The 11801-nt window shown below is 53.4% G+C and overlaps 1 pseudogene; it reads right to left on the bottom strand.

Annotated features, from left to right (window-relative positions):
- Positions 1-11365: 11365 nt before the first annotated feature.
- Positions 11366-11546, bottom strand: LOC143349223 (U2 spliceosomal RNA; annotated as a pseudogene).
- Between the last annotated feature and the right edge of the window lie 255 nt (positions 11547-11801).

Raw genomic sequence — 11801 nt, 5'->3', positions numbered from 1 at the left:
CTGCGGCTTCTCTTAAACGTTCCAACAGATGACCTGTTGGCCGAGAGTTGCACTCTGCGAAGCCCGACTACGTGGGGGCCTGACCCGCGACTCCGTTACCTCTCCGCGCAGATGCTCCTCTAAACGTTACACCGACGGGATCTGTAGAAGTAAGGACGCGAAGACCGATTACAAAACGTCCTAAGTGGATGTCGACCTGACTGCAGTGAGCCCACCTGGAGGTTCACCACATAGGTGCCTTCCTTCGGTATTTCCTAAGCCGAATGGCAATCACAAAGAAGTTTAGACGTTATTCGCCCACTTCTTTGTGTTTCAAACGTTTATACGCTTGAAACGACAAAATAATACTGCACGAGGGGGGTCGAACACCTTATCGGTGTGTTCTCGAACCCTCCGAAATAAGCAGTATTGAAAGACTGGAAGCTCAATTGGGAATGTCCCGAACGAAATTTCTGGATGCTCTTGTACGAATCGGAATCCGATTCGTTTAACAAATGAGCGATACTATAGGCCAAAATAAGACGAAAATCAAGAATACCAATTAGTTGATGGAGGCTTCGTTGCAAAGTTATTAACGTTTAAAGTTCCGCCTGAAACGCGGCAACCTGCGAGCAGATGCGTAAAAGCGCGGTAGGTCAGGAGACGGTGTGTTAGAGGAACCGAGATTACCGACTTATCGATCGCCTTTCGTTTTTGCGTCAACTCCTCGGACGGCGAACGTGGTACGTTGAATAAGATACGACAGCCGCTCGTTTTTGCGTCAACTTCCAGGAAGGCAAACGCATATCGTCGAATGGGATTCAACCTGTCTTATGAACATCCGGAGGGGCATATCAAAACTCGCCCGACAAGATGTTCACAGAGAGAGGGTGAATGCCTCTTTGAACACACACATTTTTTTCACAAAAATCACCCACACGCGAGCATACACGCTTCGCGATTGTCCGGTAGTAGAATAGTAGATAGTACGGTAATGGAAAAAATTTCCAGAATTTTGTTTACGGAAATACACGTTCTAATCCTTTGCGGTCGTTGTCCTCGTAGCGGGAACCTTAAAAAATCCTAACAATGACAAAACTCTATGGTTCCCTATGCCTCGTGATTCAAATGTTTCGGTCAACTTACGAGATAATAATGTATGATGATTCATAGAAATTTCCAGGCCATCTTTTTCGAATCAGCATTCGAGGAACATTGAGATCGCTAAGAAGCTAGTCACTGTGTGCATCATACACGTTATTTTCCCATCAATAAATACCGCGTAAATAATTAAATTTGTGTTCAAAATTTAAAAAATACAGTGTAATTTGTTGCGTTTTCTACTAAAAGCCAAGTGCAAAAATTAATCTCATTTACGTACGGTGATTTCGTGTTTACGTTATTTCCGTAAACAAAATTCTGGAAATTTTTTCCTTTACCGTACTTATGCCTACATAAGTCGGGACGTAAAAATGTTGGGACTTTTATTGTTTAAAGATTTGCATAATGCCGAGCGATTGTCCTCGGCCGCGATTACCGTTAATCCTGTTAACGTACAATTCGAAGGAGATTATCTCTAATAGGATTTGTACAGCAAACAGTGATAGAAAAACGCGTGTATTACTAGTTTTTCTGGCATCGGTAACGGCTCATTACCTTCGATTCGAGTGTGCTAACGGTGTTGATGACGTCAGTACCGTGAGAGAGTAGTGCGCTAAGAATCAGACGGAGAAAGACTGCCGAAATTTAGACAGCGCCGCGTAACGACTAATTAGAGTAACGCGGCCGCGTCTTCGGCTGTCAATCCGCGCAGTCCTACGTAGACTTCCAACTAGAGCGGATCGGCTCCCGATTGCACTCGAACGGAAAGATTTACAAAAGGAAAGTTCGAATTGTTTGATATTCAGAACGATTCTGCCTGTAGTTAAAGGGTGTAACGAGTAGATGTTCAGTCTGGTGCGGGTCCACTGATTGACCTCGCACAGCTGAGAATTCGATAAAACTCGAGAAAAGTGTGGAAATAATCCGCCTTTTCCTTGACAAACGGATCGGTTTAGATTCGGTCAAGTACACCCCGGAATCTTGTATGGGATTTCCCAAATCGAGATTCCACGAAATCAGTCCTGCGACAGGAGATCGAGAAAATACACCAGCAAGGTGTTCGATATCCTGTGGAGTGATCGAGAATATGCACCAGTAAGGTGTTCGATCCCTCCGTGCAGAATTGAGCGGTCGTCTCGATCGTATAAACGATCGAGGCATAAGAAAGTTGGCAAAAATTACGCTTCAATTTTCTTGTGATTACCGCCAGGCTGAGGAGACACCAAAGGAAGGCACCTACGTGGTGAACCATCCAGGTGGGTCTATTGTAGTCGGGTCGACGTCCACAAAGGACGTCAGACTTTTCCGGTCTGCGAGTCCTTACTCCTACAGATCCCGCCGGTGTAACGTTTAGAGGAGCACCTGCGCGGAGGAGTAACGGAGTCGTGGGTCAGGCCCCCACGTGGTTCGAATACTGCTAAGTGCAACGAATAGATGTGCAACGTGCAGTGAACCACGTGCAGTCGGGCTCCGTAGTGCAACCCCTGACCAATAAGTCGTCTGTTGAAGCAGCCAAGAGCAGCCACAGTTCGACGGTTGGGCTGTTGCACTGCACTGCGTTTCGGCGCATAGACTCAGTGGACAGACTCACGGGAAAAGTGCATTTGGAGCCTTACAACCTCCACTTGCAATCCCGTCCACAAGGTAAGCGACTGCAAACGGCGTAGATACGGAATTTATTCTTTATCAAAAGCCAAAATTATAAATACAGTCCACGAGCGAGCGAAATTCTCCGCTCCTATACATTCGAATCCCGAAGCCAGGAGCGTGAGGACACAAACGCGGCATAGATACGTATAACGTGTTTACGTGTGTCTAACACATAGCTGTGTTTTTCTGATTATAGGAACCTTGGCCTACCTCAACCCGGCGAGTTCGGCGACCGGCAGAGACGAGGCAGGCAACGTCCCAGCACGATTATAGATAATCACAATTTATTTTGGTTTTCGATTGTTATTTTTATTTCAATTTTACGTTTGTAATAAAAGGTCGGCGTAGAAGGCCGACGAAAAGAAAACCAGACGTCCGTAATAATTTTCCCTGAAAACTCCTATACCTCTATCCAGACCTCGTCGTTAGAAGCATCAGCTTTTTAACATTTATAAATAATAAATTAGTTTATGATTAAAGTTGCCTTTTTTCGGCGATACACACCCAAAACATACCTGGATATTGTTAAAATGTATTTCCTCCTGACGTTATTAACTGTTGGGGCAGATTAGACTCGAAATCGTATAGCGGCGACGTTACTCGAATTTCAGTTATACGAGAGCAATAAGGAAAGATTTACACTCTCCTTGATTCGCTTTCGTCGATCTCGATGTCAAAGTGCCGAATTCACGTCCACGCGCTTCGTAGGCCGCGAGTTCGGCACTGTAATAGTATGTGTCTGCTTTTCTCACCACTCGTCATTCGTTTGTCTTTTCTCATTTCAAAGGCAATCGCCAACGAATACAGACCTGAGAGAGCTCAGAACGACTTGAACTGCAATTTAATATTTAGCAATTAAATATAATTTTCATTTTTCTTTCAGTATTTATTTTTTATTCCATAATAGTGCGTGAAATACGTAAGTTCGCGGATTGTGTAGTGTAGTGTAGTGTAGTGTAGTGTGTGTGCGTGGTTTGTGTTGTGTAGTGCGCGGCGCGGGACCGGAAAGAATATCGGGTACCAATTACACGCTGGTTGAACTGTCCGATGTAATTATGTGCTACGGGGAAGCAGAAGGCAATGCCTGCGAAGCACGTCGCATTTATGACGAAAGGTACCCCAATAGGCAAATACCGGACAGGAAGACATTTACAAGAACATACCAGCGTTTGCGAGACACGGGGTCGGTCCTGACCCGTCCAATTGGTGGGCGGGATCAACAGCCCCAACAATTGGAGGAAAGAATAATTCGAAGAATTGAAGAAGATCCGAGCACCAGCACACGGAGAATTGCAGCAGCCGAGCAAGTCAGTAATTCGACTGTTTGGCAGGTATTGAAGCAGAGGTAACTGTACCCATACCATTTTCAACGGGTACAAGAAATAGAAGAGGGTGATTTTGCAAAACGAAAAGATTTTTGCACATGGATATTATCCATGATTAGAGATAATGAAGATTTTATCTCAAACATACTGTTTACCGACGAGGCAACATTCAATCGCCACGGTACAGTAAACACACACAATGCCCATATTTGGGCAGAAGAAAACCCACACGCGGTTTACGAAATAAATACTCAACGCCAGTTTTCTGTCAATATTTGGGCAGGAATACTTGGCAATAAAATTATTGATCCTGTGGTCTTCCCACACCGTTTAACAGGACAATTGTACCTCGAATTTTTGGAAACGCAGTTGCCAAACCTTCTGGAGGATGAACCACTAGATGTACGTAGAAGCATGTGGTACATGCATGACGGTGCACCGCCGCATTCCACACTGGCAGTACGCGGTCATTTAAACGCATATTTTGGAAACAAGTGGATTGGACGAGGAGGACCTACGCCGTGGCCTGCTCGTTCGCCCGATTTCAACCCCCTTGATTTCTTCTATTGGGACCACTTGAAGGATTTAGTTTACTCCATGCCAGTAAACTCACTCGATGAACTCAAACACCGAATTACATTATCAGCGGATATTATTGAGTTAAGAGAAGGGGCTAATTTGGAAAATATGCGACGAAATTTTCACAAAAGAATGCAGCTGTGCCTACAAGAGAATGGTGGTCACGTGGAACATTTATTGTGAGGCAGGGCAGTTCTCTGTGAATATGTGGACACGCGCGTGTATTATTTAATTGAATAGTGGTGCCCGTCGAAAAGTATTTACTTGTGAACACTCGCGGTCGGGACAATCGCGGTGTGCGTACACGTGGACATTCGCGGACGGGACAATCGCGATGCGTGTATGCTCGCGTGTGAGTGATTTTTGTGAAAAAAATGTGTGTGTTCAAAGAGGCATTCACCCTCTCTCTGTGAACATCTTGTCGGGCGAGTTTTGATATGTCCCTCCGGATGTTCATAAGACAGGTTGAATCCCATTCGACGATATGCGTTTGCCTTCCTGGAAGTTGACGCAAAAACGAGCGGCTGTCGTATCTTATTCAACGTACCACGTTCGCCGTCCGAGGAGTTGACGCAAAAACGAAAGGCGATCGATAAGTCGGTAATCTCGGTTCCTCTAACACACCGTCTCCTGACCTACCGCGCTTACGCATCTGCTCGCAGGTTGCCGCGTTTCAGGCGGAACTTTAAACGTTAATAACTTTGCAACGAAGCCTCCATCAACTAATTGGTATTCTTGATTTTCGTTTTATTTTGGCCTCTAGTATCGCTCATTTAAATTTTTCCCAGGGGTGGCCGAACACACTGTATATAGATCTGATGATTGTAACAGCCGCAAGAACACATCTTCCATTGTTTTTGTACGAGAACATTTTCGTGAAAAATCTTTCCGAAAGCTTTTAATATATTTGTGGCTGTGTTCTTGTGCTTCTTCAGGCATTTGTCCAATCGGTAACAATGCGGAACTTATTATTTCTGGGCCGTACATTAAAATCTTGTGCACTGAAGTTGGCATGTAGTACCACGGATATAGTTCTACGTATCTTGTTGCCACTTCAACAGCGTACTTTTTAAATTCATCCAAATTTATATCGTGACCATTTGAAATTGTTTACAGTATTGCGAAAAAACTTAATTAAATCTTCATCGACTCCAGAAGTATGAACGCGTGGGCCACGGTCGTCACGTCGGCCAAGTCTGCCAGCGGGAGGAGCCCACATCCGCCCCACGCTGCGGTAAATTGAACCATCTCTCGACCGTGCGCCTTACAGCCTTGTCCACCTCCGCCAGTGCAGTCTTCCTCACGCTGGCACCCCGCAGCATGAAGTCCAACCGTGGAATTATAACCGAACGTAAGGTTTCCACCTTCTGCCACGGGGCTAATAGAGAGAGGTCCACCGCCCCCAAGTCCCCCAGCACGTCCCGGATCGTAGAGTAGGGCGCTGGTCGAACCGAATTCCAGTGGCCACGCCCAGGTGTTGATAGGCATCCCCGTCTCCGAGCGCTGGAACCAGTCCCTCGTTGAGGCCAAACTCGGTCCGAGCCACCACGCCGCTCCCGAGGACGTGTAGCGTAGCACACTTGCCCGGGTTAAACGTGAGGCCCAGATCTCGAGCCGTGGCCTCCGTTGCACCCAATAGCCGACCCATGCTTTCGGGGGACGTCGCAATCAGCGCGATATCGTCCGCATAAGCCAGGGTTGCTACCCTAAGACCCGCCATCTCGTACCCGGCCCCCGACTCCGTGGCCTGACGGACACAGGTTCGATTGCCAGGTTAAGGAGTATTAGGCTCAGGGGGCAGCCCTGCCTCACTTCCCGACCGCATAGGGATCCTACCGGTGTATCCTTCGGCAGTACGGACCCTCGTCATGCAATCGGTGTATAAGCACCGGACTCCTCATACGGCAGAAAGCCCTTCTATGCCGGGGAGAGCCGTCGATTTTGTACGGCTCAGCGGGTGAGACGGTCTGCCATCACGGCGGCGAACAGTTTGGGGACGACGTCACCCATAGCGATGGGACGCCAGTTGCTGAGGTCATCCCTTACACCTTTCTTGTACAACAAGATGGTGTTGGACTCCTTCCACAGGGAGGGAATCGACTCCATCCGACGACACGCATTGTATGCCACCGTCAGGACCTCGGCACCCGGATCGGCCCCCCTCAGGTCGGCGTAGGTGATACCATCCGGTCCAGGGGATGATTTCTTCATCCTCCTGAGCCGGTTGGACATCTCGACCGCCCCGAAGGGCCTCTCCAGGGCTTCATTGGTACCCTCCTCCGGCTGGTCGTGGTGGAGCGCCGGGAAGTGTTCCGAGCGATCCCGAGCCGCATAAATTGAATTGAAGTGCCCTTGGATGATGTCCTTGGGTACCTGGCAGTACGGAGATTGCACGGCTAGCACCTCCTGCACTGCCCGTTTGCTGGATTCGCGTTGCTTCCCGGACCTGTTCCGTCCGTGTCAGAGGAGCCCCGGTCGCTCCGTTGCAACTGGCGTCCCCCCGGGGACGCACCCCCAAACTGTCCGCCACCTCCGGCCTCCCCCCCCCCCGGTGATTCTTGCACCCCCCCCCCCCCCCCCTTCTACGAGCAGAACACCTCGAACCAAAGAACTCCGCCACAAGGGTGGCAAGGGCCTCTAAACCCTCCGCTGTTTCCACCGCCTCCGCGACAGCGACGATTCGCGCCCTTTCGGACGCTTCCTCGGCGCTGCCGCGTCGGCGGGGGGCAGCCACAGGCGTCTGCTCGCCCCGGGGGGGCCTGCGCCCTCTCCCTGGACGCTCCATGATTGCGTCGGGGTCGCGCACCGGCCCATGCCTGAGCCCCACGCACGCCGGCTGTGTCCGCCTACCTCCGGTCACCATCGGGTCACAACGTGTGGATGCTCCCGGGTTGGACGCACTCCCGCGCCCCCTCGTCGCCGTCTGCCTCCGAATCACGACGGCGTCTCTCCTAACAGCCGCAGGGGTCGCACCACTCGGGGCCAGAATCCTTCTAAAAACAGAGCCCCGGTTTGACCCGGGGGTATTAGTTGGACTGCCCCGGCTCGCGTCTTTTAAGTTAAAATTAAGATTAGAATTGAAATCCCTTTGCGGGTCGTCAGATATATTAAAATTTATCGGGCTGGTAGCCCTATCACAGTACCTTTTGCCGTTATCTTTGGTGTTGGTGTCTAAACAACTAATATTATTATCACTAACTGGGCCATGGTCAATGTTTCTGCCCCGTTCCGCCTCCACGGAGGAACCGACCATTCCTGCGCTGCCGGGGGGCGTTACTCTTCTCTCCGTGGCTCCCTGTCCCCCCGGCACGGGGGTTCGCAGCCCAGCCCTCTTCCTTCTCCCCGACGGCGTCAGTGCCGTGTGTTACGCAGATGACACACTGGTGCTGGCCGTCGGGGATCAGTGGTGGAGGGCCAAGCGCCTCGCCGAGGAGGGGACGCAACGCGTCGTCGACCGGATCAGGGGGATGGGGATGACGGTGGCGGTCCATAAGACCGAGGTTATAGCGTTCCATTCACCTCGGCAGGATCCGCCACCCCCTCTGATCCGGGTGGGTGCGGCTAATATCGAGGTGAAGCCCCGGATGAGGTATCTGGGACTGATCCTCGATAGCCACTGGCGCTTGGAGGTGCATTTCCGCTGCCTGATTCCCCGGTTGGAGAGGATGGTCTCGGCTTTAGGTCGGATGCTCCCCAACCTGGGGGGCCCGGCGGGACGAGTTCGCCGCCTCTATGTGGCAATGGTTCAGTCGGTGGCCCTATACGGGGCCCCCGTCTGGGCGGACGACCTGGCGGCCTCCCGGTGCAGCATGACGATGCTGCGTCGGGTGCAGAGGCGGATGGCGCTGAGGGTCGTCCGCGGCTACCGGACCGTGTCGCATGACGCGGCGGCGGTTCTTGCGGGGATGCCGCCATGGATCTCCTCGCGCGGTCGCACGCGATGATGTATCGTCATCGTGTCGACTGTCGCGCGGGAGTGGGGGCGGTCCCGGGAGAGCAGGAACCTGCTTGGGGTGATTTGAAGCGCCAGGCCCGGCAGTTCGTGGTGCTCGCGTGGCAGGAGCGGTTGGCCCTGCCAACCGCGGGACAACGGACAGTCGGGGCTGTTCGGCCACTCCTGAGTGAGTGGCTGGACAGAGGTCATGGAAGCCTTACTTACCGGATGGCACAGGTATTTTCCGGGCATGGCAGCTTCGGAAGATACCTGTGCCGGATAGGGAAGGAACCGACAGCGCGTTGCTGCCATTGTGACGCCGAGCAGGACACGGCTGATCATACCCTCCAGGTATGCCCAGCGTGGGAGGGGGAGCGTCGTGTCCTGGTCGGCGTCATAGGGCGGGAAATCTTGCTGCCGGGTGTGGTGCGCGCCATGCTCGGCAGCGAGAGGAAGTGGAGGGCCGTGGCCTCCTTCTGCGAGACCGTAATGCTGCGGAAGGAGACCGCGGGAAGGGAGCGCAAGCTTCAGCGGCGCGCTGAGGCTCGCGCTCGTATGGTGGCGCGAGGACGTCGCCCAGGCGCCAGGCGTCGCGGGCGGCGGCCTTTGCGCGACGGATGACCCTGGCTGGGAGGGGGGCCCTGAGGGGAGCCTCCTCCCGCCAAGCGGCGATGGGTCCGGCCCACGGGGAGGCACCCTCGGTGGCCTGGAGCGGCCATGAGCTCCCGGCCGCCGAGGGGTAGAAACGGGGTCGCAGGCGGTTGCGAGTTGGGGCTCGCAGCCGCCACTAAACGCGGCCCCGGGACGGATGGCGGCGGGAAGGAGTGGCCCCGTCCTGCCGCTATGAGACAGAGTGTCTACCGGGGGGACCGTTTGCCCCCCCCCCCCGGGGATGGGCGCAAAGCGCGGGCGCGGGGAGGATACCGGAAGAATGCTTCAAGCGATTCCCGGTATTCTCCCAAATCGTGCGGAAGGGTCACCGTGGGGTTTTTAGTGGGCAGGTCCCGCGCCCGTCATTCTACGGGCGCGGGGAATCCCACACACCCCTCCCGCCTCTCCCCAAAGAGGTGGGAGGGAGTCTTTCGAAGATTTTCCCCACGACAAAAAAAAAAAAAAAAAAGCCCTCTTCCTTCCTCTTCTGGGGGCCGCCACTATCCAATCTTCATTCGGTGGCGACGACGACGGGGCCGCTGTCGTTGCCTCCTCTCCTGACGACGACTCCTCGATGGCCGGGAGTCTCCTCCTCCTCCCTCTTCTTGTCGTCCCCACCCCTGGGGATGTGGGGGCGGTGGTATTGCCCCCTTTCGTCCCCCTCCCGGGCGGGAGGGACACGGCCCGGGCGCTTCTGCCTCTCCTTGGGGTGGGGCATCCTAGCGCCGCCGGAGATGTCGTCAGCGGCGTCCTTCTCCCGGCCGTGACTGGTACCACCGCCTGGGGGGTGCCGCTAGTCCTCCGACTACGTCGTAATGTACCCGGTGTCTGCTGGGGGGGCTCGGTGGCGGCTCTCCTGGCTCGCGCCCTCGTCCTGGGCGCGAGCGCGGGCGGCGAGCTGGAATTGCCGCCGGCTGTCCCCCTCGGTGATGGAGTTGGACCCTGGGTAGGCGGTGGTGTCACGACCGGTGCGGGTATTGACCCCCGCACCACCGAGGTCGTCGTCGTCGTCGTCGTGGCCGCCGTGGATGTTACGACCACCGGGGCAATCCTACCGGCCGACGACAGATTGCCGGAGTTGGTCTGGGTTAGTTGTCCGGCGGGGGGGGGGCGGCTGGGTGGTGGTGGTCCCCCCCACTGTCGTCGGTCCGGCCGGCGAGGGCGTCTTGGGCGTTGTCCTCTTCGTTTCCCTCGCCGTGGCTGTCGTCGTTACCCCGGTGGTGGCGGCCGGTGGCCCCCGGGTGACCTCCGCGAAGGTGGTGGTCGGAGTCACCCTTCTGCTGCACCCCCTCGGTGCAGCCGTTGCGGGCTCGGGCTGCGACCCGCTGCGTCTGGCGGCGACGGTAACAAAGTTCTTCAGTGTGGCGGTGGCGGGCTTCTTTCCCGCCACCGTCGCCGCCGTTGTCCTCCGCCCTGTCGTTGTCCTCGCCGTCGTCGTTGTGGGGGCGGAGGACTTTGACTTACCGCGGGAGGTCGACGCCGCCACCGCTGGCACGTTTCTTCTCGCGCATGGCGGCTCGCCTCCTCGCGTGGTCGATCGATCCGTTTCGGCGGATCGCGGGGCCTCGCTTCTCGCGCCCTCGCGGAGGGAGCCCGTCCCCCCCGCGGGTCCGCTGGCCGGGGATGCAGATGCGTCACCCGGGGCGGCCGATGGTGCACCAGCGGCAGGAGGATTCGGTGCACCATTCGCGTGGCTTGCAGCGTGATGCTGCTTCACCTTCTTCAGTGCATAAGCACTGTTGTCGGTGAAGCCGCAATCACCGCATACAAACCTACGCGTAATACCCGAATGGTGAAGTTTAAGGTGTTTACCTAAATCCTCGTGCCGCTGGTACACCGCCGCTCCCCTTCGCAGCGCCGTAGTCCCTCGATGGCAGTAGGGACAGATAAATTGGTCGGGGAACGGGAACTTAACGATTACCTCGTTTCCTCGGGCGACGCATCCGGATCCTTCGGCCATGCCTAAAACTTAGAAAACAGAAACGAAAAGCAAGCTGAGAGAGCAAAGGAGAAGTCAAAGTGTATATAGAAAGTCAGAAATAAAAGTTTTTAAAAGTTAAAAGTTAAAAGTTAAAAGTTAAAAGTCAAAAGTCAAAAGTTAAAAGATCAATAAATAAATAAAATACTTAAAATCTGATTTTCGTGTAGTTATTGAGCCAATCCTGGCGGCACTGCAATGCCAGGCTGACTCGCGACAGAGGTGGAGCAAGCTCCAACTGCTCCGTCAATTTCCAAAAATCAGATTAATATTCTGACTCCCCAATGGGGAGTGTATCAGATATTAAGCTGATAAGAACAGATAAAAGCAGTTTTATTTCAATAAATGTTTCCCCGGGGCGAAGCCCCGGGGATCAGGTACAGAGTATACATATGTTTTTACAGGTTTCATGGCTAATTATTATAATTTCAAAGTGCGCAGGGACAGTCCCCCTGCGCCCTTGTCGTCATAGTACTTTCACATTTAATATCGCACTGGGCGTCCATATGATATGTGTGTAGGGTAATCCACTTTAGTTTCCTCCTTATCAGATCCTCATACGAATTTTAACGTTGTATAAGTTGACGTGACTAGATAGCTAAAA

The sequence above is a fragment of the Colletes latitarsis genome, chromosome 12 (assembly GCF_051014445.1).
Source record: "Colletes latitarsis isolate SP2378_abdomen chromosome 12, iyColLati1, whole genome shotgun sequence".
Taxonomy (NCBI): domain Eukaryota; kingdom Metazoa; phylum Arthropoda; class Insecta; order Hymenoptera; family Colletidae; genus Colletes; species Colletes latitarsis.
Note: the sequence above shows the minus strand (reverse complement) of the source record. Positions and strands in the feature narration are given on the sequence as shown.